This window comes from Camelus ferus, chromosome 2 (genome assembly GCF_009834535.1).
Source record: "Camelus ferus isolate YT-003-E chromosome 2, BCGSAC_Cfer_1.0, whole genome shotgun sequence".
Lineage (NCBI taxonomy): Eukaryota > Metazoa > Chordata > Mammalia > Artiodactyla > Camelidae > Camelus > Camelus ferus.
In genome coordinates this window covers 29,005,266-29,033,055 of record NC_045697.1, presented here as the reverse complement: position 1 = coordinate 29,033,055, position 27,790 = coordinate 29,005,266, and the positions used below count along the sequence as shown (strand labels likewise).

Here is a 27,790-nt window from a genome sequence, read left to right as displayed (position 1 = left end):
AGATATATTTCCTATGATTCATAAGCTGACTAGAATCGTTTCAGCACTCATGGCTGGGGTGTTATGTACAGCCTCACAATGCTAGTCTACTGCGGTATTACATTTTAACCTGTATCAAAGCAAGTTCCTTAAGAATATGGATCGTGACTTCTAGCTCTTTGATATGTTGCCTGTGCCTTGTACGTAGTTCTAGATCAAAGGGAACAACTACCAGGAGGAGGGCAGGGGGCATCCTCCTCATGTCTCTGCTGACCTGATGCAACAGAAAGAATATAAAGACACAGGAGGAGTCCTGGGCCCGAGTCCAAATCCTGGGACCACCACTTACTCATTATGTGAGCTTAAGCAAGTCACATAATTTCTTTGTGTCTCAGCTTTCTCATTTGTAAAAATGATAATTAGAATATTCACTTAAAAGGGTTATTGTGAGGATCAAAGAGAAAACATAAAGTGCCAAACACATGCTTGGCATACAGCAGGCTTTCCATAAATGTTAATATGATTCCCCTGCTGAACCACATGGGCTCCAGCAGTCAGCAAAACCTCCCCTGATAAAAAGAGACCCATTTATGTTGCCAACAGAGGAGCCGAGTCCATGAAGAGCCCTGAGCAGGTGATAAGGAACGTACAGTTTTCTGGGTCAGGAGAAGAACTGACACACGATCCAGGGTATCCGATGTGTCCGGGTAACTATCCGGGGACTGGCGGGCTCTGGTGTCTGCGCTTTGTCAGAGGTCGCACCCTCTTCTCCCTGAGATCCCCTAGGGGATATATTTGAAAGCCATAGCCTTCTGGCCGCCTCTTATTTCTGGGGTCCGTCCTCACCATGTGCTGAGGAGCCCCATCCATGAGACCCTTTTGGCCTCTTTGCTAAGCCACTTGCTTCTTGGGCCTTTTTGGAAACTTTTCTTTGTTCTCGAGTTTCTGATCCTTTTTCACTCCAGTATGTTCTCAGCGCTGGCTTTACTTCCTCTTCTCGCAGCGGCTTGTGTGGTTCCTATTGCACAATATTTTCCTGCTGTTTGCAGTCACCATCTCTCTGATGACGACGCAGAGTTAGGTGAAGGACAAGCGGGGAGGAGGCAGGAGGGGACCCTTGCCTCTCGTGGACGGTAGCACGATACTTTCAGATCCCTAATCCCCACCGAGGGGAATGCGGGAACGCCGGGCCAAACTCCGACCCTTCCAGGCCATTTGGGGTACACTCCCACAGACCCGCGCCACCGCGAAGCAGCACGACCCCGCGGTCCCAGATCCTCACCTCTCCCACCCCCAGGCCCTGCCCTTTTCCTGGTAAACGGGGACTAGGGGGACGTATTAAATCGGGAGAGAAGAGAGAAGGGGCTTTTTCACAGGAGCAACGCCCTCCTCCACCTCCCATCCCCACTGCCCTCAGAGTCCAGCCTCATGGGCTCAGGCCCCCTCAGCAGAGAGCAGCCAGGTGTGAACCAGCGCTTGAGGCCCAGCTTCCGAGAAGCAGGCTTGGGAAGAAGGCGGAGGAAGGAGCGTGCGGAAAGGGCAAACAGAAGGCAAACAGAAGAAAAGTCCATCCCCAAGTTTTTCCCCAGGGCCACTTCAAAATTTTCTGTTCTCTCTATATTTTTCTTCCCTACCATTGCCCTTAATCGAGGATCCTTACACTTGACCAGAAAGAGAGGAGACGGGGAGAGACACAGGAAGGACAGGGAAACCATGGGTGGGCAAGGGGGGGGGGGCTGCATTCACTGAGCATGCGTGAACCCCGTCAGTGGCTAGGCCGTCAAATTCATGAGCTCTTTTCCGTGCCTTTTGGAGCCAAATGGGGGCCTGAGATAAAAATGGAAAATGGATAATATTGACGCTATATTTATGACTTTGATAATTTTGTTTATAATGAATTTTTTGCACTATTTTGACTGTTTAAATTACTGCATTAAAATGTTACCTATGTTTATCACTGACGTTTTTCGCATCTCCATTCATTTGCGTTTGCCTCGGCCTAGTCCTGGCCTTGGGTAGATTTAGCCCAGCTGATGGTGCTGGTCAGTTCACCTGGTTGATGGTTTCTTTAAGAAAGAAAGGCTGGAAGCTATAAAAATAATCTGAAAGTATTGAAGTCTTTTTTTTTAATGCATAACTGCAATCCTACGAAAAGAATTGGAATAAAGAACGAAATTCACAAAAACAAACCTTTCTGACACAATTCAAATCCTTTATTTTCTAACAAAGCCGGTACTTCACCTTACCAGCCACCAGGTGTCTCTGTAAACTCCCTGCAGGTCCCTGCACAGGGCGTTGGAAGATAACGTCATAAGCGAAATCTGTGGTTTTTAACCAGCTCTAAAGAGATGGCACAAAAAAACAGCTTGAAATGTTGACAGCGTCACTTACCAAATCTACAGAGATCCATCCATTTCTGCAGGATTTCTGGCTAATAGCTAGAAATAAACTAAATGCTTATGATAATACAAACTACTAACAGGTTTAAGCTATGTAGTAGATTATTAGTGTCTCCTAATCAATACACTTGCTAGAATGTTCCTGCGTTATTCTTTGCTCATTCCTTAGCCAGATCACTTTCTAACACAGCACAGTTTTTCAAGACCAAAACAAAATATTCCAGGAAGGTCTTAGAAGAACTAACTCTTCACCGGATTTGTAGGACTAGATTGCTCACTCCTTTTGGGCAGAGAATTTCGAAAACAGTATTCAAACTATTTGCTTATGTTTTAAAAATGCATGAAGTGCTATGGTCAAGGCCAGAAAGCAAAGCAGTGAAAGAGTTGTGCCATTCTTTAAAAATCAGTTTACTTAGGCGTGTTATCATCCTCTCCCTTCAACCACTCCACCTAACCTCAGAACCGGAATGTAATCACTCCAGTGAACAGAGTGTTTCCTCTGACCTTAATTTTTTTTTTTTTTTGACTTTATTCTGCAAATCAGCCCACCTCCATTCAACACCCTAGACGGACCATAGCGCCTTTCTCAAAGGGTCCAGGAAAATGACCCTTATGGGAAACCTCTGTGATGATGCTTCTTGGGCGGCAGGCATTTTTTCTTCATTTAATTACCATGAATAATAAACACAACAGGAACAATGGCCAGTGTTTATGGAGTGCTTGCTACGTGCTTGTCAGTGTGATAAGAGAACCTGACAAATATTATGTCTTTGGAAGGCCTTTGCTCTGGGTTTCCATGACAGTCAAACTCTTGTTTTTCCCCCTAGATTTCTGGGCAACTTGTCCTCATCTACTTGCTCCTTCAATATTGGATTCTTCAGATTCAGCCCCAGACCCTCTTCTCTTGATCAATGTAGCAGAACATCTTAGCAGTTAAAGTCTCAAACTATAAGAAAAGAGGGGGAACAATAGTGGATTTCAAGAGGGTAAATGAACTGCATGACCTGAAGAGGAGGGCCGACCGCAGGCTTGGTGCCTCATCTCCAGGGAGATGAACTCTTCATATTAGAGCTTCTCAACTTTAAAGTGCAGTCAAATCACAGGGTAGAAGGACGTGGCTGGGCTGCACCTCCCAGGCCTACAAAGCCTGTACTGGCCCAGCTTCAAGACCAAAGAAAGAGCCCAGAGTCAGTGACAGAGACATCAGGGGTTTAACGGATAGGGGGGCTTACATGTCTGAAGCCAGGTCTTAGAGCGACTCCCCACTGAGTCCAGCAGGACATGGCGGCCGGCTTCGCTGCCAGGGTGCAGGGGGAGGTTAACAGTTATAGGGGGAATTGATGTCAGGTTGGCTCATTGGTTACCAGGGAAACCAGCAGAGGGGCACGCCCCTCACCGCCCCTTGATGAGAACAATCAGTAGCTGGGGCAGGGGCGAGCATCTAGGAAGGCCAGTCCTGTGAGCAGGGTACGGTTGAGCCGGGAATCAGCCACCTTGAGTGGCCTGACCGCACAGATGTTTTGTTAAAATGCAGGTTCTGAGCCTGCTGGTCTGAAGTGAGATTCTTTGTCCGTATGTTGCTGATGCTGCTGGTCCATGAATCCCATTTTGAGTAGCAAGGCTCTAGATGATGCTATTATAATGAGGTATTAAAAAAGCATATCTAAGTTGCCAGTTACAACAGCAGACCAGATCAATCTATTATAATGGCTGAACTGTGGGATGGGAAATACAAATTGTGAAAATGTTAAAGAATACATGCTTCTGGTTTCCAAAACTCAAAGTCTATTTGAACTTAAAAAGGAACTTAAAAGTTCTATGACATCAGAAATGAGCCTTGATTGTTTTTAAAAAGGCTCAACCTAAAGACTAATTTTGCATATTTGAATTGCTAGGTCCAGTTTCCTGACCAAGAATCAATCATCTGACAATTCATGATCTGCCAATTTGGCTCGTATGAATTTTTTTTGGTATGGGGGGGTGATGTGAATGATTATTGCAACCACAAATTGATACAGAAATAGAAATTCCAGGAAGGTATAAATTAAAAAAATAAGAATTAAAATATGGCTGACAATGGAGATTATGAACAAACAGCCTTAAATCCATGATAGCAACAATTTAAAAATAAATTTTACACAATAATTTCTGTAACCATTGCAATAATTAGTGTGTGTTTTGTCAGTTTTCAAGGCGTTTGATGCATTTATGAAAATCCAATGAGTTCATGTTGTGATTTTAATTAAGTGGTTAGAAGAACTCAATTTGGGCTTGCAGTCAATGCTTAAATGTTTGGGGACAATTATTTCCTTAAAATTGTAAGCTTTGCTTTATTAGTTATATATGTCCTACAGAGAGAGAAATACTGATTTTTGACGATTTAAAAGAATGCTAATTGCATAATATATTTACGACACTCTTTGACTGTATCAGACACTTCGAGTTCTCTGCCAAGCTAGACTTCTGCAAAGCCTTTTTCCTAGAAAGCACTGCCCCCATTTCACATGTCTGTTTGTGTCTGGGTGCACTTAATGACTCTTACCCTCACTGTGAACTCCACACCACTGTAATCCTCAGAGCCCTACAAAGTTATTAGCATTATCCCACAAACAGATGAGGAAGGAGGCTTGTAGTGTTTTAAGTAACATGTCCAAGTGGCAGAGCTGGGATAGAACCAAGGTCTGTCTTACTCATGAGCCCGTGATCATTACTGTTACACTGAATTTAACAGACAATGCTCTCTAACGCTGAACAGTAATGCTCCTCAGGGAGCCAGCTGTGGTCTGCAAACACAAAGTCACACAATTACAGGAACTCCCAGAGCTCTCCCCGAAAAGAAGATTTGGGACAAATCAATGAACACTGCTTCCCTGAAGACCAGTCATGGAAGAACACAATGAAAATATACACCTAAAATGCAGCCTTAATATAAAGTATGCCACTTGCCTTTTACAAAATCCATGCACTGATAAGAAATTGAAGGCCCTACAGAGTGACATTTCCTCTTTTTCACATGGAAAGGCAGCATAACACAAGGAGTTAATTGTTGCTTACATTTGTCTAGGTTCAAATCTGAGAACTGCTACTTTTTAGCTGAGTGGCCTTGGGTAAGTCACTCAAACTCCCTGTGTTCAGTTTACTCATCTCCAAAGGAGGCCTAATAAAGGATCTACCATGAGGTTGCTCTGAAGATTGAATGAGTTTAAAACTGTGAATGGATCTCTAAAAGTCGGTAGCAAACATTACTGCGCGTCAGATAATCTGTTATAGACACCCCAGTTAGTTGAGGAATTAGTACTTGAACTCAGGATAGTAGACTCAGCACCTCTGCTCCAGATCAGATCTCTGCCTTATCCATCTCAGCCAGGCCTTGCTAACATTTGTATCTGCAGGCATGAGATGCCCTCCCTGTGCCCTCTTCCTTGCTTCCATTGCTGCATTTCTTTTCACTGTGTAACTGAAATCCCCAACTGCAGAGAAGGTCTATTTATAGCTGGAAAAAATTAGTGTTATTTAGCCTGAGCTTTTCTGCAACCATCAGTCCATTACTGTAAGAGCATCTGCATTTGCATTGCAACATCGTTCTGTTTTCCCAGTGCCCTGTAATCATTAATTAGCTACTCAAAACAATATTTATTGAATGTGTACAGAGAGAAAAGCCTGATCTGGCCTTCTCCCATCAGAAATCTGCCTTTTCCTGGAGCTCAGACTTCTACATACCAACCGCTTACTAGGTAGCTCTACCTCAATGTCCCACGTGCGATTTAGACAAGGCCAAAATTCAACTCACCCACCCCTCACCTCACCTTCTCCCCAACCCCGCCCTCCACCATGTGCTCCTGATTTTGCTGGATGAGGACACCGTCTCCCTCTCCCCATGCCCAAAATGGGAGTTGTCCTAGACTCTCCCTACAAACCCCCTCAGCCCATTCATCATTCCCATCAGCTAAGGTCATGTGGCCCCTCTTGTCTCTCCTGACACAGGACAGGGAGCATGGCCTGGGCTACTCTGATGGCCCACCGCGGAGCTGGTCCCTCCACTTCGGGCTCGTCCTCCTCCACACTGTCATCACGTAGACATCTGACATCTGACTGAGTTACACTCCCTCATCGTCTGAATCCTTCCATGTTCCCCCGTCATCCATAGGATGGAGCCCCGCCCTAAGCAGATGAGGACCTTCATATTCTCAGCAGTGTCTTCCCCACCATTCTCATCTCTGGCCGTCCACCCGTCATGTCGCTAACAAGTGGATTTCCTGCTCTCCTTTCTGTCCCCTTGCTGCCGTGTTGCTTCATGCTCCTTGTTGTCCACGTTGTTCCTCAGCCTGGAACACGCATCCCACCTTACCCAACCAGTAAATAACTTCTCCTCTTTCTAGACTCACTTTGAGGGTCACCTAATCAACGGAGCTTTTTCCAACCTCCCTGGGCAGAATTCTGTACCTCCTCCTCTGTGTTCTTGAGGTTTCTCATATGTGCTTCTATTATCATGTGGGTCCAGTTGTTTGTTTATGTTTTTCCCCCTAGCCAGACTGAGCACCTCCCAAATGCCCTACTTGTCACCATATTCCCAGTGTCTGGTATACAAGAGGCGCCCCTAGTAAATGTTCGTGAAATATATGATTGGAGTGGCCAGAGCCTGTCAGGAGATCGACACCCTCCCAGATTGCACTTCCCCCCAGCAGTTCTGGCCTGCTCCCCCTGAGGACTGGCACTGTCTGATACCCACTGTGGGAGGATGGTTGAGTGCTTTGGGTCTTAACTTGACTGTGAACATCCTTGGGCCAAGCATGGCTCCCTGGAGGGTAGCCGTAAGAGGAAGATGAAACAAACCCGGATGTAAATGCAGCTGGTGGAGAAGCCAGCTCCTTATTCCTAGGTCCATCAACGTCCCAGATTGTCAGAGCAGAACCCTGTGTTTGTCCTGGGAACCAACAGATTCCAATTAGAACAGAAGAAGCTAAGTGAATTTAGATTCCACCTCTGACCCAAATCCAGTGTTGTAACAGCTCAGCTATGTATGTGCTCAAGATTCTAAGCTCTAGGAGAAGGACATCTGGATAAATTTATCTTAGGTTGCAGACCCCTCAGTGGGGGGTTAAAATCACTTAATTAAGTGTTTTTGATGAGAATAAATGTTCTCAGATAAAAATTAAAATTGTTTGCTAGTTTCCTAGTACAAACAGGCCCTGGGAGGTATGTTCTGATCAGAACTCTGCTGTTCAATTCACTCTTCCTGCAAATATTTACTGAAAGCTGGGCAGAGAGTTTACAGAGGAATTAAAGTATCCTTTCCTTCAAGATGCTTGTGGGCTATTTGGAGAAAAAGACAAACTTCTAAGAAAAATTTAATAATAGTAAGAGAGTTAAACAAGTAATATAAGAAGAACAAGACTTTCAGGGGTGACTCACTGCCAAATGAGAAGTTCAGAGAAGGGAGAAGACGTTGGCCCCCAGGGTGGACTGACAGTGGGGCTCTCACCTGACAGGTTGCACCGGCAAGACAAAGGGCTTGGGGTAGCAGGAGGCGGCATCTTGGTAGAAAGAAAAGAGCAGATTCTTTGGAATTTGGAGTTTGAGTTTCTGTTCTGCTACTTATTAGCTAGATATTATGGGCATATTTGAACCTCTCTGTACCTCGGTTTCCTCATCAGAAAAACAGGATCTACGAGGTAGATCACATACAGCAGTTTAGACCACCAACATTTAGCACAAAGACATGTGCTAAGCCCTGGAGTACAAAGATGGAAAGAGAAGGGTCTTGCTCTCAAGGACTACCACGTGAGGAGAGGTCAGTAAATATTAGTCCCCCTCTTCTTTACCCTCCAGGCATCTGTCACTTTAAAGGAGAGGCGGCCGGGTCCAGTGGACCACGATTAGGTGGAATTCAGGACATGTGTTCACAAGTTTGGAGACAGAGTAAGCTCTTTACTTAACATCCTGCCCTCTGGTCCCACCTTCTATTAGGAAGTGGATCTGTACCTCCTGAGGCCAGAGCTCCTGATTTGCAGCTTCCCCTTTGAGCTTTGATGAAGTTTGTAGGGAGCCAAGATCAAAGACAGTAACCCTGAGTCAACTGCTATCATTACCCGAAATGCCTGCGGTTTACTCCCTCACTTAATTTTTGTTATTAGAAAAGACAACCACGAGGGGGCGCAGGAGCGAGAAGCTGAGAACCAACCCCGTTTATCAGGCAGAACGCCTTTTGTTTTCTTGCCGAAAAATATACATTGTGGGCTGAGAACAATACCTTCTGCACCTTCTGCAAACTCTTTGTAAAGAACATGGCTCTCTTGAGGCTAAAAAGCATTCTTAACTCAGCCCACCCTCCACAGCCCATCAGGCTGGGCGAAGGGTTTCTCAGCTCTGACTCCATTTTTCAGTGTTTCCTCCTGATTAAAAGCCCCTTGGCTCAGCAGGATTGTCTACAACGATAGTAAATGGCTCACATGATGATGAGGCAATCTTTTCACATCTTGAGCTGCAAACCATCCTGTAAAGCCTCACCACTGTCAGAATCCACAGCCCTGGATTCTCAGGAAAGCCATCCACCTGGGTTATTGGTTTGGGCTCTTATTCCCCACCCCCAACCCTAACCTGTTTCCCACACTATTTACAGAGACTTGAATAGTTATCATACGCTCTCTATCTATGTCAATCCTCATTAAAATCAAGCACTTCTTTGTCAGAAAACAAAAAATCTCGGATCCCTATGTGTCTCTGAGGTCACAGTAGCTCAAGTCCCCATGACAAAGCTTGTTTTTTCCTTGCAGGAGTCTGCTTTCACAAGGGTTCATCTCTTACGTTTTCTTTGAGACACTCACACACACTCCAGCAACAATGGAAAGGAACATGATTTCCCAAGCAGGTTGCCTAGAAACCACTCCTGTGTTTCTGAAACTAATTTAAACATGAAAATTCAGTTCCTGACTCATGCCAGGAATGCTTGTAATGTTTTCTCAGTATTTTACTTTCTTTTTCTTTCACATTACAAAATAATGCATGCTCATTGCACAACAATTGAAAAGAGTATAAAAACATAAATGTCCAAAAAGAGAAAAATCCTCCATAATCTTACCGTCAAAGGCAACTACTGTTGTCATTTGGGAACATTTACTTCCAGGCTTCCCACCCCCCATGCATTTTTAACATCATTGATATTAATACTGAATTTACATAGATCTTGCTTTTTCCACTTAGCATAATGTTAGCATTTCCCCATTTGGCTAAAATTTTCAGAAAAAGGATTTTTTTTTTTTAATGGCTGCATTATATTACAGTCCATTTTCCATTATTTACTTAACCATTCTCTTCATGCTAAACATTTAGGTTATTTCCAATCTTGCACCATTTTAATAAATGTTGCCATGATCATCTTAGTACAAAACATTTACTATATACTTCCTGAGGGTAAAAATCATAAAAGGAGTTTCCAAAAGCCTGAACATTTAAAGACCTTTTTTAAAAATATTGAACTGTTGATGATTTTAAAAATTTTAACAGTACATTAAAATGTAAATTTTCTTCTCTCTTATATCTAGTACCGCTTCCTAGAGGTAACCACTGCTACTAGAAATTTTCTATGAATATAAAAGAACATATATATAGTTTGTTTATTTGACACAATATTTGTTCTACCACTTTTTTTTTCACTTATTGCATCTTGGACATCATCCTACATCAATCTAAATTGATCCGTTCTTTTTGGAGTTGTGCGATATTCCATTAGATGATGTGCTGTCACGTATTTGCCATGGGCAGAACGTCTTAATGCACTGGCTGCGTCTAAGAAGCAGTGCTGCTTAATGCCCTGCTGGGCTCCCAGCAGCGGGTCGGAACCGACACAGCTCCATTCACATCACACCTTTGCCGGGAGAGGGAACAGATGGTGGCAAAGCTAACAGCTTTACCTCTGAAATTAGTCAGTATTATGGTCTATAGGGGCTGTTAAACTTTTCCTTTTCTGTTCTTTTTTTTTTTTTTAGCCTAAAGTTTGTACCCTTTTAACTAATCTCTCCCCTATTTTCCCTACTCCCCAGCCCCCAGCACCCAGTTCTACCCTCTGTTTCTGAGCTCAACTTTATCTGATTCTATATGTAAGCAATACCATATGATACATGTCCTTCACTGTCTGACTTATTTCACTTAGCATAATGCCTTCCATTCATTCATATGAATCCAGAAATAGCAAGATTTCCTTCTTTTTAAAGGCTGAATAATATTCATCTATATATTATCTATATATCACATTTTCTTTATCCACTCATCCATCCAACAGACATTTAGGTCGTTTCCATAGGTTGGCTATTGTGAATAAGACTGCAACAAACATGGGAATATGGATGTCTCTTCAAGATAATGATTTTGTTTCCTTAGGATATATACCCAGAATGGGATTGCTGAATCATACAGTAGTTGTATTTTGAATTTCTTGAGGAACCTCTATGCTGTTTTCCAAAGCAGCTGTACCAGTTTATATTTCTACCAGTAGTGCACAAGGGTTTCCTTTTCTCCACATCCTCACCAGCATTTGTAATCTGTTGCCTTTTTGATAACAACATCCGAACAGGTGTGAAGCAATATCTCATTGTGGTTTTGATTTGTAGTTCCCTAATGGTAAGTGATGTTGAGCACATTTTTCATGTACCTGTTGGCTATTTGTATGTCTTCTTAGAAAAATGTTTATTCAGGTCCTTTGCCCATTTTTAAATTGGATTACTTGTTTTTTTACTGTTAAGTTGTATGAGGGTTTTTTGTATATTTTGGATGTTAACCTCTTATCAGATAGTCAGTTTGCAAAATTTTTTTCCCATTCCATAGGTTGCCTTTTAATTTTATTGATGGTTTCTTTTGCTGTGCAGATGCTTCTTATTTTGATATAGTCCCACTTGTTTATTTTTGATTTTTTTATCTCCAAACTCTTCTGATCTCCCACACCTGATGATTAAAATTTTGAGCATGTACCCCCTGCCATTCAGGTATGTTTGTTTATTTACAGATATATACCTGTATATTTTATTAACATAGTATTATTTATATCATAGAACATACACTAAAATGGACATTTTAATGGATTAAGTTAAATTTATTTATTTATGTCTATAATAACAAAATTGTATATGATAAATAATAATAAAAGCATTGTACTCTTTTGATAAGAGCAATGTGATTGAATATGCTTCATTATATTTAAAATATTAGTTTAACATCTTCTATTACAGATATTCTGGGGTTCAGCTTATTTCGGTGGTTGAGTTTAAGGGCTGTCATTGCAGGAAGAGAGCCATCACAAAGATCTCAACAGAAGAAGAGAGTTGCCGGCCCCACTTAGAGTGCTGCTCACCAAAAATGCAAAGTTGTTTCGGAAACAATGTTGTGCCAGCATTATTAAGTTTATCTTTGATTCATAGTTACTGTGGAGAAATCTAATTTTAAAGCTACTTGTCCATTTTATACGTTTTCGCTTAATTAAAGTCAAATAATACATTCCATAAATCCACCTAATCAGGCACTCATCCGCTTCAAACCTGCTCCTCCCACCATCTTCCCGTCTCAGTTACTGACAACTCCATCCCCGCGGGGGATCAAGCCAGAAACCTTGTGTCTCTCCCTTACGTCCTTTCCTTCCCTTGACTCCACCTGGGAGTCATCAGTGAATCCTGTTAGCTCTACCTTCAGGACAAAGCCGGAGCTCAAGGACTTCCGGTCCTCTCTCCGGTTGTCCAGCTCTAAGCCACCATCTTCTCTCGCCTACAGGTCATTGCAGTGACACCCTAACCCCTTGCCCTACTTCTGCCCTTTCCCCTCCAGACCCTGCATCACAGCAGCATGTGTGAGCCTTTTAAAGATTGTGTGTGTGTTTTTAAATTTCAAACTTACAGAAAAGTTATAAAAATAAGAATAGGACAAAGAGCATCCTATTCTGTCATCCCGTAGCCCCTATGGTTAACATCTTGCTTGTCTTTCTAACTAATCATGTATCCATCTGAAAAGCATATATCACAGCCTTTGACTCCTAACCACTACAGTGCGCATTTCCTAAGAATAAGTATATAGTCTTACCTTCATAATAGTAGTTCAGTTGCCAACCTCAGTGAATATAACATTGATACGGTAATTTTATCCAAGCTGCCACCTGTCTTCCTAGGTTGGCAATTGACCCAATGATGTCCTGTATGACATTTTGTTTCCTGTAGTACAGGATCCAGTTTGAGATCAGGGTCAGGTATAGTATTTAGTTGTTGGGATCCTTGAATTGACTTTAATTTGGAACATTTTGCACTGTCTTGTCTTACTTGTGATACTGACATTTGTGAAGAACATTCATCCTTGTGAATTCCTGGCCAGTGATGTTCTATCCTTCTTAGGGTAAAACATTTGGGAGCACACAAAGTCCACCTGCCCCTTATTGGCAGCATAAATTTTAATCACCCAATCAAGGTGTTGTCTGCCTTCTCCACTTATAGTTATTGCTTTTTCCCTCGAGACCAATAAGCAATCTCTGAGTAGGCACTTTAAGATCATGCGAATATCTCGTTCCTCATCAAAATTTCTACTTAGATTTAGCCACTATTGATGATTCTCAACTGAGCCAATCTTTTATTGGATGACGGTAAATGTTAATTTTTGAACTCCAACAAACGCTGCACATTTAGGAGTCAGCCCCCCCGCATTCTACTGTAAGCAAGATCCCTCCTTTCCAACATTGGCAACATAGCATTGAAAAATGTGGATAAAGTTGTGCCAACGTGGACAGTCATCAAAGCTGACATGAAGGAGGTCAAAATGTTGCACAGCTCCAGGAAAGAAATTGCTCTCATTTAACTGAAGCCAGACAGTTTTTACTGGTGTCTCAGACACACCGCCTTGCTCTAAAACTGTCTGGATCCCTTCCCCTTTGATTCCAGGCTTGGTCTTCCTGGCCCCAAGGAGTCATCCTAGTCAAAAGGAAGATGTTATTCCAGATGCTTCACCTGGGAGTGCCTGTCCTTCTCATCAGACTGGCCGGTCTCTGGGAAAGTCTCTCTCAAGTCAGGAGCAAGGTTCCCTGTGGCTGAGGGACCAACAGGCATGTAGCCTGGGGCCTCATTTCCAGCGTGGATGTCCTATTTGGTCCTCTTCCTGCCATCATACAGCTCATCCACGATGTCACATAGAGCTAAGAAAGTAATATCTCAGAGCCCTGATGACCAACCAGCGAACTGGTCCACTCTCTGGTCCCAAGAAGCAGACAAGGTGGCATTTTTATTTGTAGATTAACCATTTATTAAGGCTCAGAGGCTAATGTTGGTTGGCTTTTATAAGGAAGTTACACAATAGCAGCTTATATTTTTCCCCCTCCGGGTGAGGGAGGAAGTGTTTTTTCAAACACAGTGTGTCTTAGCAACTGAAAGGAACCCTAAAGGGCCCCTTTCTGGTCTGTGGCTAATCCAGGTGCCGTGGGATCCCCATTTGCTCGAGATTAGCATGCCCACAGCAGACAACCTCTTTGTCAATTGGCTACATGTGCTTCCTGTCCCAGCGGTTTGAGATGGGCAATTGCAGCCACTACTACTGGATATAAACAGAGACTTTACAACCATGAGGTTCCTTGTCGGTTGCTTTGGCCTTCCTGCTTCCAAAGCTCAATGGAAAATAAAGTTGATCTCCTGGCCAACCACTCCATTTCCCAGCCAGTTCCTGCAGGAAAGATTCCCGCGGAAGTGTGACATGGTTAAAAGGATACCTGGGGGCCGTAATTGGTTATCTATCCTTAATTACCCATAGCATTTAGTGGTCACAATGGAAAGGAAAAAGCATATGTTCATCTTGTATTTAACTGCTTGATTATGGACGCCAAGACAGTGTTGTAAGAAATCATAATGTTAGAGCAGGGAAGGACCCTGGACACCAGATTAGAGAAACTGAGGCCCTGGAATGTCAGACTTCTCTCTGGAGGCTGTGACACTGGCTAACAGTTGAGCCAGAACTAGAACCTCAATGTCCTAGCTGTGGTCTAGAGCATTGTCCCTGACACCAGTGGCATTTTAACGATGGCAGAAGAGAGATGTAAGAGCTTGATTTTAATCCTGGGATTCAATCCTACTTGGGTCTGATATTTCTGATAACCCCAGCAAAAGGCTTGTGGAAGAGATGCTAATTGTCTCCAAAACCCATTTTCCCACTCTTTACTAATAAAATACCAAACGTTAGCAGGTCACAGATTGCTCAGGAAAGAAAGTCACATTTCCTAGTATGCCTTGCAAATGAACGCATGTCAGAGTCCTGGCCAGAAAGATGTAAAAGATTGTAGTGAGTGCTTTAAAGGAGTAGTATACCCTTCTCTGGCCCTTTCCTCCTAACCAGTGACTGGAATGCTGACCCAAGTTCTGGAACTGCAGCAGCCGTCTTGGGCCCCAAGGTAGAAGCTGCATGTTGAAGAGGGTGAAAAAACAGGACAGAAGGAACCTGATGATCAGGAAGCCAACATACCAGCCCTGGGTTTCCTCTGTTTACAAGAGAGAGAAATACTTTAAAATCTTTTTAAATCCACTGTTATTTTGGGTTTTCAGCCTCAAGCAAAATAATGTAACTCTAACACCAGCAGTAAAACTATTTTGAAAGTTTGTTGTGGAATTCCCTGGGAAAAAATAATAGGTTTTCATTTCCTGGATCTAGACGCTTACTTAAAGAGAAGGGTCTGTTTCATAAAGAAAGGTGGGAACCAAAGAAAGATACCGATCACAAACATACAGCCACTGCTCATTTGAGTTCCTTTGGTTTAAACCAGTTCCTCTTTTAAAACAAGTGTCCCTTGGGAAAGCTAAGCTTATTGGTGATTCTCAGATGTGAGAATCAGAACATCCTCCTTGTAAGGAGTCTGGGGAAGGGGAGTTGTTGTGACTGGGCTGGAAGAGGAAGTGACACTATGGGGAGGGTAGGCCAAGGCTGGGTGGGACTGATGAGGGTGGGGGAGTTCCGGAGGCAGGGAAATGAAAACGTGAGAAAAGGGCCAGAAAGGGAGGGGCACGGGTGCTGGGTGCTAAAGCTCCAGGGGACAACTTTGACTTGCATTCAGGACACTGAGACAGCCCATGACCACGAGAGGGCAGCAGCGGGAGATGCAATTCCAGGTCCCCAGTGTAACCCAGACTTCCTGTCCAACCTGGGTTTCTCTGCTTTTCTTTGTCCAGAGTTGCACTCCTTAACCAGGAGGAGTGGGGAGGAGTTGCTTCCCTGAGCAGAGGAGGCTGGGCCAGCAGCTTCCTTACGTATCAGTTCAGGGTTCCCTCCCTATCACCTTTTGCCATCATACACATGTTAACATTTTATCAAGATAGACTTTAAATTGGATTTTTTTTAACTTAGCCTTGCCCTAAGCAATATAACTTGTGAATGACGGATCTGTTATGATATATATATATATATATATATATATATATATATATATATATATATATATATATGGCATAATTATTACATTAAAAAATGTCTGTATCACCAGAAAATCATATGCATATCATGCTTGGAGAAGCATTATTTCATTCAGTCCCGCCAGTGATCCAACAAAGTACTAATCCTAGCCCCACTTTTATAGAAGAGAAAACTGAGGCTCAGTGAGGTTAGCTAGCTTCCTCAAGAGTTTTCATCAGAGCTGAGATTTGAACTTAACAGAAACAAAATTCAAATGACTAATTTTGAAGATGGACTTGGCTTTATTCAATGATTCATGACTCAGAATCCCATCTAGCGAACAGACAGGAGCTCTGAGCGGCTGAACAGTCACAGAGGGGAGGGATAAGGGAAGAGAAGCTTACATCATCTTCCTCTGGGGGAGGGGAAAGGGTCTATGTGGCAGATTACCTCCTTGGTGATGACCAGAAAATTCCAAACTGGAATTAAGATGACATTCCTGGGGGATGTTGAAACTGCAATTAGCTTAGGTATTAAGTTTCTGTTTGGTGACATGGGCTTAGCACAAGTGACTCCATTTGGGGCCTGTGGTCACTTTATTACCAGAACCAAGGTCTGTTTGACTTAAAAGGCAGTGGTCTTTGCTTTCTCCCAGGAGAAGGAAGGCAGAGACCCCTAAAGCTAAAGAGGATGAGGAAGAAGGGCCAAGACTCCCAGCCCTATATGAACACCCTCCCTTCAGCTCTCCCCTACTCCCCCCCTTTTCTTCTTTGTCTTCAGTCGCTAAGAATGTCTCCATCTCACCAAAACAGAACATTCCACAATGCATCCCTTATGAATGAAGACTGCCAACTCCACGGCAGAAAGAAATTTCCCTTTGGGAATTTTTATCACTTCTAAAGTGATGATAAAGAAATTCAGCTGTAGTTCTGGATGCACCAGGAGAGAGGAAGAATTGAAGTTTCTCGGGAGCCTCACACACACCTGTGGAAAGCAGAGTAACGTGCGCTTATCCCATGGAGCCCAGAGGACTGCTGCAAGTAGAAACCTTAACACGTGTCTGAAGCAACTGCTTGTAACTGAGAATTACGGTGACAGGTATGGAAGAAACAGAAAATCCCAGACTCTGCAGACACTGACCAGCTGTGTGACTGAGGGCAAGCCACTTACCCTCTGAGCTTCGATTTCCCCCATCCATAGAGAGGATGACAATGCCTGTCTCAGGGGGTTATCATAGCATTGGACGAGGAATCTATAACCTAGTGCTAAAACACACTACCATTATTATTATTTTTTAATTACTGCCAGAGTAAAGAGGGTCTTCATATTCAGAACCCAATCAGCTTCAAATAAATTGTAGCACTTGGCAAATGTTGCCTTTTCTACTTGGAAACTTCACTTAAAAAAAAAGAAGAAGAAAGGAAAAGGCAAGGTGAAAGATCAGAAGGAAATTGTTGCCCTTTGACCTATCCCTGACACCAAAGTCCCACTTCAGACACTGCTTCCTCTTTCCCTAGTACTCTAGCCCAACATGCAAACCCTTTGCTCCCACCCCAGGGCCCCACAGGAAGACAGACAGGACAGACAGGACATGTCTTTGCCCAAATTAGTTTCACTTCCTCCCCATCAGGCCCCAGTCACAGAGATGGAAAACTGTTTTCCATAGCACTGATGGCTGCATTTCTGTTTTTATCAGTAAGAGGTAGGCAAGAGACTTAAGTCAGACAGCTGGGTGAGGCAATGTATTTTCCAGCTCCCAACTACACATGTTCCCAGACTTATGATGGTTCAAGTTCTGGTTTTTTGACTTAACGATGTTGCAAAAGTGATACACATCCAGCAGAAATCGTGATTTTGAGTTCTGAATTTTGATCTTTTCTGGGCTAGCAATATGCGATACAATCCTCTCTTGTGATGCTGGGCGTGGGCAGCAAGCCAGCCAGTCCCCTGATCACGCACGTCAACAGCCGACGCCCTAACAACCATTCTGTACCTAGACAACCATTCTGTTTTACATTTTCAGTACAGTAGTCAAGAAATTACATGAGATAGTCAACACTTTATTATAAAATTTATTATAAAATAGGCTTTGTGTTAGATGATTTAGCCCAACTGCAGGCTAATATAAGCATTCTGAGCACGTTTAAGGTAGGCCAGGCTAAGCTAGGATGTTCTGTAGGCTAGGTGTATTAAATGCATTTTCAACTTACAATATTTTTAACTTACCATGAGTTTATCTGGAAGTGAGTCAAGGAAGATCTGTACACTAGTACTTCATCACATTTCCTTGTCTTCCTTTCTAACCCCATGTTCTCATTAACAAACCACCTATTAGCACCACTGATAAAAAATGAAGAGCGGAAGCTACCTTTGTCTCCTGCCTATCTACCGTCTGACCTCACAAGATGAAAGCTACGTAATGAGAATAGCAGAGAAAAAAGATGGAAGGAAACTGGGTGCCCAACATCATGAAGCCAAGCCATATACCAGCTCTGGAAATCTTATATATGATGAAATCACCAGGAAGCCCTCTGAAAACCAGATGGCCCTGGCCGTCTCAGGACCACTACCATCCCCTGTAGTTCTCTGAAACCTGATCTCCAACCTCAGCCTGCACTAATGCCAGCACAAAATAAGCTCTGTAGAACTACAGATAAGCTTGATAGCATCATTCTCTTTGCCTCATCAATGTTTCTATTTTATATCCTTCCCTGCTCCTATCTGAAGAATGATATTCAGTCATCTGGGACTCATTCTGTAGAAAGAGCTTGAAATGACCCCAAAGAGAGGACACCATTCTTGTCACAGCCTGAACGTAGACATCTGGGACCCCAGCCTGTCCCTTCACCACCACTTACATGTGAACAGCCCTCACCTTAGGTAACTTCTCCATCTCTGAGGATTTCATCCATCTAACTAATCAACATAGTGTTGAGGGAGTTGGGTTTGGAACTGTCAGACACCCATCAATAGCTGAGAGAGAAAGAAATATATTAGCTCTGTTAGTAGTCACATTGTGCCAAACAGAAATGGCATGTGTCTTATGCCTAAAAACCTGGTCTTTGATTTTGTATGGGGTTTTGCTGATGCTGTTAGAAAATACTTTACCACTAAATGAAAGTAAAGATGGACTGTTTCTCTGAAGAGTCAGAAGTTAAGAGAATTTTAAAAAAGGAAAGTTGATACAATTTTGTTTGATCTTTGATGGCATTACTTGTCCCAGAATATTGCGTTGGGAATTATTTTCCCCTTTGATCTTGCAGAACAGTATGAATGGACATCTATATAAAATACCCTGGGCATGAACAACAAAATAAAAGAATTTGCCAGGAATGGGAAAAGCATACCTATTTAAATAAGCAAAAATGTTAACTCCTCTGTCTGGCTAACTATTAAGTTGTAATTCCTTCCCTACTCCATGCCATACCAACCAACTCATCAGCTGCATCCTACAATGTAAAGAGCATAATAAAATTGATCTTTCAGTTTTATCTCATCGTGCTGCCAGGTAGCCCCTCCCCATGTGTATCTGCTACCTTCCTCCTCCAGAATCCCTTCTACCTCAGGGACCAGAGAGTCACACTCACCCTGCTCTTTGGTACAGTGTGCAGGCCTTAGGAAGATCCGAGGCAGGTATGAAGTATTTTTTAACATATCTCTCTCTCACTTTCTTTCCTTGTTTTCCTGCATCTATTACAGGCTACCCTCCTCCCCCAGATACTTCCATCCCCAGCAGTTCTGTCCATGATCTTGCGTGCCTCCTCCTTCTGATTAGACCAGCCTCAGAGCATCCATGAGGCTGCATGATATGAAATGAACACGGGTCACCAGAGTGTCAAAATCTTGGCTTTTTACTTCCAAACTGTGTTATCTTTGTCCAGTTAACTTTTCTTAGATTTTCTGCTTTAAAACAATAGGTATAATACTACTTCATTTGATTTTTGAGATAATTAAGTGAGAAAATGTATATAACATTTATAGCACATTAAGTGCTTATTAAACAATATTTTTTTCTTCCTCATTCTGTTCCCGAGAATATTCCTGGTTTGGAGAACTCAGTCATAGGCAAACTAAGTAGTTTGGCTTTATTATACCCAAATTTCACTCAATACTTTCATTCATCATTCTAAAGAACACAACAACATTGTCATTTTTGGCACTAGCCTCTGGGGAGGTAGTAAGTTCTTTTTTTGGTCATAGGTCATTTTCATAACTGGCCTTTTACCCTCACATAATACAGCAGGATCTGCTCAGATCGAAACTGTGAGGCCCTTCAATGGTTTCACACTTAGCACGGAAGCCTCTTTGGACCCCTGGGAACCAGAACAGTACCAACCAAGAAGTTTCTACTTCTCTTCCACTCAGAGGGCTCTGCCGAGAAAAGGTAGGAGGGCTGCCCGCTCAAGTGTGGCCTTCAAAGACAAGCTGGAGATGAAGACTAGATGAGAATGTAGCCTGTGGCCCTGAGGAGCCATGTGGACAAACCATCCACAGCCAGAAAATGGTACCTGCAAACACAGCCTGCAAGACATGGCCAGGGCTTTCCAATATTGCTTTAGCCATAAAGACAACGATTCTGCCTCATCTCAGCCGTCAGTGTGATTTGACTTGATGCTGGCCACACAGGTCCCATTTACAGGGAAAAACAACTTGCAAAATCATATTTTCTTTTCCTTTATACCTCCATTCCAATTAACCCAAGGGCCACGGACTCAGTTGCAAATGGGGATGCATTAGTTAAGATACAGTTGAAGCTGCTGTGAAAAAGAGACATGAGAATGGAAGTTAATTTTCCTGATGTAATAGTCTGAGCATAGGTTTTCCAGAGCTGGTATGTAACTCCTTGATGTTGGAGACCTGGTTTCTTCCTATTTGCTCTGCTATTTCAAGACATGGCTTCCATCTTGTGATGTCAGATGGCTGCTTCATCTCCCACCAGCATGTCCACTTCCTAGCTGGCAAGAAGAAAAAAAGAGCAAAAGAGGGCATGCTGCTTTCCTTTAAAAGCAGTCCAGAAGTTCCAAACATCAATTCCAGTTTTATACTATTGGCCAAAATTGTGTCACATGATCAGACCTAGCTGCAAGGGAGGCTGGGATGTAGTCCTAGAGGGGCAGTCATGAGTCTAGCTGGAACATTACTATAGAAGAAGGACAGATAGTAATATTGAGGCACAGTTAGCATTCTCTGCACAAAAGATCAGATAGGAATGTAAGTCAGTGAAGACTGCTAGGTATAAGGGCACGTGCATATTTTATGTAGGTGACAGATCCTGAAGCAAACAGGAGAGCCCCAATTTGAGGGGCCACCACTTTCACCCTAGATAATACTGTCATGCAGAAATTCAGACTCAGTGTTCCAGATCTGTGGTTTTCAAGAGAAGCCAGAAATCAACTTAAAAAAAAAAGATATCTCCTAATTTTAAAATATTGGCTCAAAAAAAATTTTTTAAGCATTGTGTGGGCCAAATATATCTGTGGACTGACATTTAAGGCCCTTTATTATATTCAATGTGCATGAAAGTGTTAATTGTGCTTCACTCTCTGCCTGAAATGCAAAACTTTTGAAATCCAAAATTGGAGCTAAAAGACAAGGTTAATAATAAAGAGTTGTGATCAAGATAAACTTTTTAAAGTAGGTAATGTGTTTGTTAGTTGGGCATTTAGATGAGAAAATCATGTGTTGACCAAATGTCATATTTCACTTTTAGGTGTGAAATAGTTTTAATCTCTCTCTGGGTTGCAGTGACCAGGTGTTTTTTAACCAGATAAATGAGTTGGAGGAAACATTCAGGCTCCTTTCTTCCTGTGCAAGATGGAGATGATACGCCTGGCAGCCACAAAATGTGCTGCTTGGATCTGCTGGGGAGACCTAAGTGACCGTGCCCCAGATGCCCTCTGGGTCCGCCAGCATGTTTACATGAAGACAAACTTCCTGAGCTGCTCACAGCTAATAACTGAGCACAGAGGGTGACTTCTCCAGGGGTCGACTTTGGCTCCAGGACTTCTCATTGGCCGAACCTTTCTTGTAACTCTGCTACAGTCTAGGACTCCACCAGCCCAAGTCGCCTTTCTTTCACAGGTATCAGAACTTCTCTTCCCACTTTCTCCTGCTCCCTCCTCCTTTATTCTGCACAGGCTTTCCCCCTCACAAATCCCTCCCACATCTAATTCCATCTTAACATCTGCCAATGAAGATATTGCTAATGGTAGCGACAGCAATTACAGGAGCAGTTACACTTTACTGTGTGCTATGTACTGTGTTTACACAAGCACATTCCCTGGCAATAGTAATAACAATAATGGCTAACTTCCTTGAGTATGTTCTAGGACTACGCATTACAGCCTTACATGTATTGTCTTCACAAAAATCCTAAGGTGGGTAATGAACTGCCATTCTTCTGATTTTACAGATGTGGAACCAGATTAAATAACTTGCTCAAGGTCATGTATCTAGTAGGTGGTAGACAGCTATTCAAAGTCAAGTTTGTCTGACTCCAAAGCTTAGCTGCTCACAGTCAGACACTTATGTGCTCCCTCCCCAATTTCTACCATATCCAAATATCACCACATACCATCCCTGTGACTTCTTTATAAATAGCACCTGTACATTTATTTACTTAATATTTTTCCTTAAATTAACTGATTTTTAAAACCTGAATAAATTTATTTTTAAAAGAGACATAATATCCCTAAAATAAATGGTAAACTTCTATCCCTTGTCATAAATTAAAGATAATCCCCAAAACAAACATAATAAAAAACAATATTATCAAATTTTATCTAGAAAATAGTATAACATTTAAGGAGATACTAGACCTAACCAAAGACTCCAAATCTGAAGTCTGTATTCATTTTATGTGTGTGTGTTTTTAACGGGAGATTAGTGAGTGTTAGACGTTAAAGAAATGCTAGCTTCAAATGAAGGTTTTTCTCCTGACAAAACCAGAAAGACTGAAAAAAATTTAACAGGGACTAAGTTTCTCAGTCTGTGACTCAATGCTCTTTAATGCTCTGTCCACATATCCCTAAAAGCCTCGGGGTGGTATGCTATGGGAAATAATGACTACGGGAAAGTGAAGAATGCTCATTTGGATGGAAAAACACTTTTATAAAATTGTCCCTTGCCCCCCAAAGAAAAGAAAATCAATTTCATTCCTTTTCAGCCTCCACAGGTTCTCAATGCACACAATTGTACCCTCTGGTTTATCTGGAGGGTGCAATCTTTCAAAAGTACAACAAACCAGAGCCTGCAGCATGAGTGAACACTGCGTTTTGGGCAGGTGTATCCGGTAGAGAAACAAAACACCTCTCTCTGTGGTTAGGCCGCCTAGTGCACTAGAGTTCAGCACATTCACAAATCAGCCTGCCTGGGAGGAGGTGAACCGCACACATCGACAACGTGGGGCCAGTGAAAAACCTCCCACCCTCTTTGGGCTTGGAAGACAGCGCTGATCCCAAGCTGAGCAACACTGATGGAAGAGGGCCGGCCATGCCACCCACCAGGCTCTGCCTTGGGCCCATTCCAGCCACAGCCTCCAAGTTACTCATAGAGACAGTGGAAGAAATCCTGCTGCAATAGATCACAGTTTTCCTGCAGTGGAAACACATTTCAGTAAATCATACCCCGACTCTCCAAGGTTTAACCCAAAAGGAAGAGATTAGATTCTGGCCATTTGGGATTAGAAAGTGCTTTAAACCCAGCAAGGAGGTGGAGAGGGTGTTTCACCAGCCCCTCTTTCTGACTCTGAGTACCTGAATCAGTTTTCATTGTGTGTAGCGTTTGTGTTTGGTTTGGTAAGCAGCTTGCAAATTTAGTTGGACTTGGAAATAGGGAAAGGCCTGGGATGCCATAGTAGAGAAAGCTTTCAGGTCCTCCATTTATCATCACAAAGTCCCAGTCTTGTGCCCATTTTGCAGATGGGAACCTGGAGTCACAACTGAAATTTCACAACTGAAATAAGCGCTGGAGGCTGAGGTCTGACGGTGGCTCTATGGCTGATTCCTCATTCTGAACCTCCTTAGACCTCCAGGTCTTTAGCATGTTACCCTTTTTAATAGATCACCACTCTAGCAGATGTAAGTAGTAAAGGTGGAGGAGGAACAATTAACATTTGCTGAGTGCAAAACACCTTACATGCCTCTTCCCATTTAAGGCTAAAACTTCTGTGGGATATACCCACAAAGAAAAGAAAATCATCCTCTCTCTGCCAATGAGAAAACTGAAACACAAAGAGGTTAATCGTTAAAATCACCCAAAGTAAGGTTTCAAGCCAAAGCATTGGGGTTCTGACCCCAGTGGTCACATTCACTGGGGTTCTGACCCCAATAGCCTTTTGAGTCAGTCATACCTGAGTTCAAATCCAGGCTCTATCTGCTAGTTGCTGTGCAACTTGGGGCAAGTCACTCAACCACTCTGACCACCTTTTTCTTTTCTGTAAAGTGAAGATAAAAATAGTGCCTATCACTTAAGGCTGGTAGGAAGAGTAGTTAAATGAGGTAATGCAGGCAACATGGTTTATATGGTGCCCAGGACAGAGGAAGTGCTCAATAAATGCTGAGTATTATTGGTAACATAATTGTGACCCAAAGGATTGATCCACTTCCTCTTCACTTCTCCGTTGGCTGTCCTCCTTCCAGTTACTACCTGCTGTTGACTTAAGTAGAGCCTTCTGTTACACCTCAGTTGCCACACACAGCTGTGGGAGGGAAAGCCCACAACACAGAGGAAACTCGTCCAGCCTCCTTATACGGCCTTTCCCCTGTGAGGCTCCACGCAGAGAATCATGGCGGCCCCACAAAACACCATCAGAACCAAGGATTTTTAAAGACAATGACAACATCCAGGAGATAGGTGGCATCGTAGAGCTGTTTGTCATAAAAGGTAATGCACCCAAAATCAGGGCCTCGGAGAACAAGTCAGAGGGTGCCGAAGCTCTACGTGTGCCCAGGACACTTCAGAGGGTGAGCCCGCTGTAAGAGCGAGCATGGGGATGACCGTTGTCTGATGATAACTGTAAAGTTTGCAGAGTTTCTACATATGATGACATTAAAACAAGTCTGAATTCTTGGACACTCCTCACATCAGGAGGAAGAATCTAATTCCCTTACACGTGAATGTGGGCTGGACTTAAAGGACGCTGTGTGACTTCCGAGGCTGGATTATAAAAGATGTTTTAGCCTAGCTCTCCCTCGGGGTGTTTGCTCTTCAAACCCGGCTGCCAAGGTTTGAGGAAGCCCAGGTGACAACGGAGAGGCCAAGTATGGATGTTCGCGTCCTCAGCTCCAGTTGAAACCTGAGAGAACAGACAGCCTTTGAGATGCCTCTGGCCTCAGTCAACATCTGACTGCAACCTCATGAGAGACTCCAAGTGGAAACCACCTCCTGAGTCCGATTCATAGTAAATGACTGGTGTTCTATGGCAATAAATAATTGGAACGGTACAATATGTTTCACAAAGCTCTGCCTACGGGTCACTCGTAGCTACCATGAGCTTTACTTTATGTTTCTTAGAAACTACTAGTTTAGCACTTACTCTCACTATACAGAAAAATTAAGTTTTGTTAGGTATTTATCAAATATTTTTATGATCCACAGTAATCATTTTTATCAATTTTTTAAAATATAACTGTAATAAGAAGTGGAAACCTGAGTCACTTTATATGAGTTCTCCTGAGGGACAAGCAGCTGGATAGGATTTCCATGGAATAAACCTGAGAAGTATTCTTTAGCTCCCCACGCCATCAAAAATGGGGAAACTTCAGAGTGAATTGACCCTTGAAGGCCTCTTTGGAGCAGGACTGGAGCCAACAGACAAGCAGAGCCTTGATCTGCAGGCGGCCCCGCGTGTCAGGCTGTGGAATGCTAATACCGAGGTTGCCTGCAAGGTGTCAGCTAACTGCCAAGTGATTTCTAGGAGCTAAATTTGTCGTCGACTCTTGTGTATGTAAAACTTCCAGCCCTCAGCAGCCTACCAAAACCAAAAATGGGTATCTATATAAACATTCACACATATCTACACACACAAATACAGACACGCACACACAGGGACACACTATCTTACCTATTGTGTGTCTTGAACAAATTACTTAACCTCTCTGTGTCTCCAGAGGGTTTTTTTGGCCTCTAAACTAAAGATAATAATAGAAGGGAGGAGCTCAAGCGGTAGAGCACATGCTTAGCATGCATGAGGTCCTGGGGTCAACCCCCAGCACTCCTCCAAAAATAAGTAAACTTCATTACCTCCCCCCAACCAAAAAAAAAAATACATTAAAAAAATTTTTTTAAGATAATGGTTACATTTTCCTCATAAGATTGTTGAAAAGCAAATGAGCTTAGGCTATTTTGAGCCCTAGAGTAGAACACACTCAATGAATATTAGTCATTATAATAATTCATACACTACATACAGACATAGAAAAGGGACTGTAAGAAATTGCACCAAAAAGTTACTGTGGTTGTCTCTGAGTTATGGGATTAGGGATGCTGTTTATTTTACTCTTTATACTCTTACACTTTCAAAACATGTTATAATGAATTTGTATTTCTTTCATTAATTTTTTTAAAAACATCATTTCAGTAGAAACTATAAAAAAATTTAAAATGGATGTGGTTACTGCAAAGATGATAGGATACCTTTTTTAATGTTTTAAATTTATTTTTCATTATTTCGATTTGACTTAATCAGTAGAAGTTTTAGGTCTAAGGAAATGAAGATGGAGGATGAATTCATGCTCTGCCATGTGGTACAGATTCAAGATGTCACAGAGTCTTACAGATTGTTAGGTGGAGATCATTCAAGATGGCAGCAGTCATGGTAGACTTCTTGGACGTGGTGGAGCTCAAGGTAGATATGGGGGGGTGAGGGCCTTTTTCAGAAGATGGGTCCCATTCATGGCACAAACACACACACACACACACACACACAAAGTTTTGAGCTTCAACTACACCAGTTGCTGAGGGAATAAAGTTTTCAAAAGAATTCTCTGTTTTCAAAAGTATACTGCCTAATGCAGAAAGTGTACACATAAACAAGTAATCTTTCGATTTAATGCAATAAATACTAACATTGTGACATGCACAGGATTCAGTGGGACGCCGCAGTCTGCCCCACTTCCCTTGGTCTCCAGCCTGCCAGCCTATGCTCCAGATATTGGACTTGTGAGCCTCCACAATGGTGGGAACCAATTCTTTAAAATCAAGTTCTCTCTCTCCATTCTCCATATGTACGTATACTACTATTGCCATTTTTATTATGTATACTGTTAGCCAAATTGTAACAACTTATAAATTCAAATCTACCACATTTCTTTCTACAATGGTGAGTTCAGAAGGTGGAGCAGGTCAGGCTCTTAATTGACACTGCTAAGTCATGGCTCTGATGACATGGCTAGCCTGCTCAAAATCTGTGATGTTTCTCTGTAGTCTTCCAATAAAGCCCCAATTACATGGTCTAACATTCAGGGGTCTCTGTGCCTAGAGTTCAACCTCCATTCCCATTCCTACCACTTATGATCTGATAAACTGATTATTGTGCACCAGTATTCACCCCTCCCCTTCCAATGGGCTGTTCATAGGTGTGGCTTGATCTGGCCTTGACTATGCACATGAGGACCAGCCACTGCCAGGGATGGCAAAGCAACAAGACAGAAGGAACTGTGGTTTGAAGTTCCTTCTTCTAACCTCAGTAGGAAGGAGAGCTGCCTCTCAGCTTAAACACGGAAGAGAGATAAAGCCAAGTATTTTTTGGGTAGGGGTTGGGGAGGCCAAGGGAAGAATCTTATTTCAGCAGCTTGCCCTAAATCTTAACTAATACAATGGCAAAATCACTGGGGGACTTTGGGAAAATGGAGATAACTATTATTCAATGTTTTTTAAATGTGCATTTTTCTGTGTTATAAACCCTCCATCTTTTGACTTTTGGCAACATGTGCTACAAACATAAAGGCCTGTTTGAGTGAAAAGCTTGGTAGAACTCAAGGAGAGGCTCTGGGTCCTGTAGCTGGGCTGACAGAGCAGGA

General features: G+C 42.7%; 1 protein-coding gene and 1 long non-coding RNA gene across 2 annotated transcripts in view; one reads left to right on the top strand and one right to left on the bottom strand.

Annotated features, from left to right (window-relative positions):
* CHRNA9 (cholinergic receptor nicotinic alpha 9 subunit) overlaps nucleotides 1-27,790 on the bottom strand; it is a 69,036-nt gene that overhangs the window by 17,693 nt on the left and 23,553 nt on the right. The gene's annotated exons all lie outside the window — the stretch shown is intronic.
* On the top strand, nucleotides 6,223-25,944 carry LOC116668563. The gene is made up of 3 exons (XR_004325712.1): nucleotides 6,223-6,514; nucleotides 14,423-14,426; nucleotides 25,933-25,944. It is a non-coding gene; the product is annotated as an uncharacterized LOC116668563 (long non-coding RNA).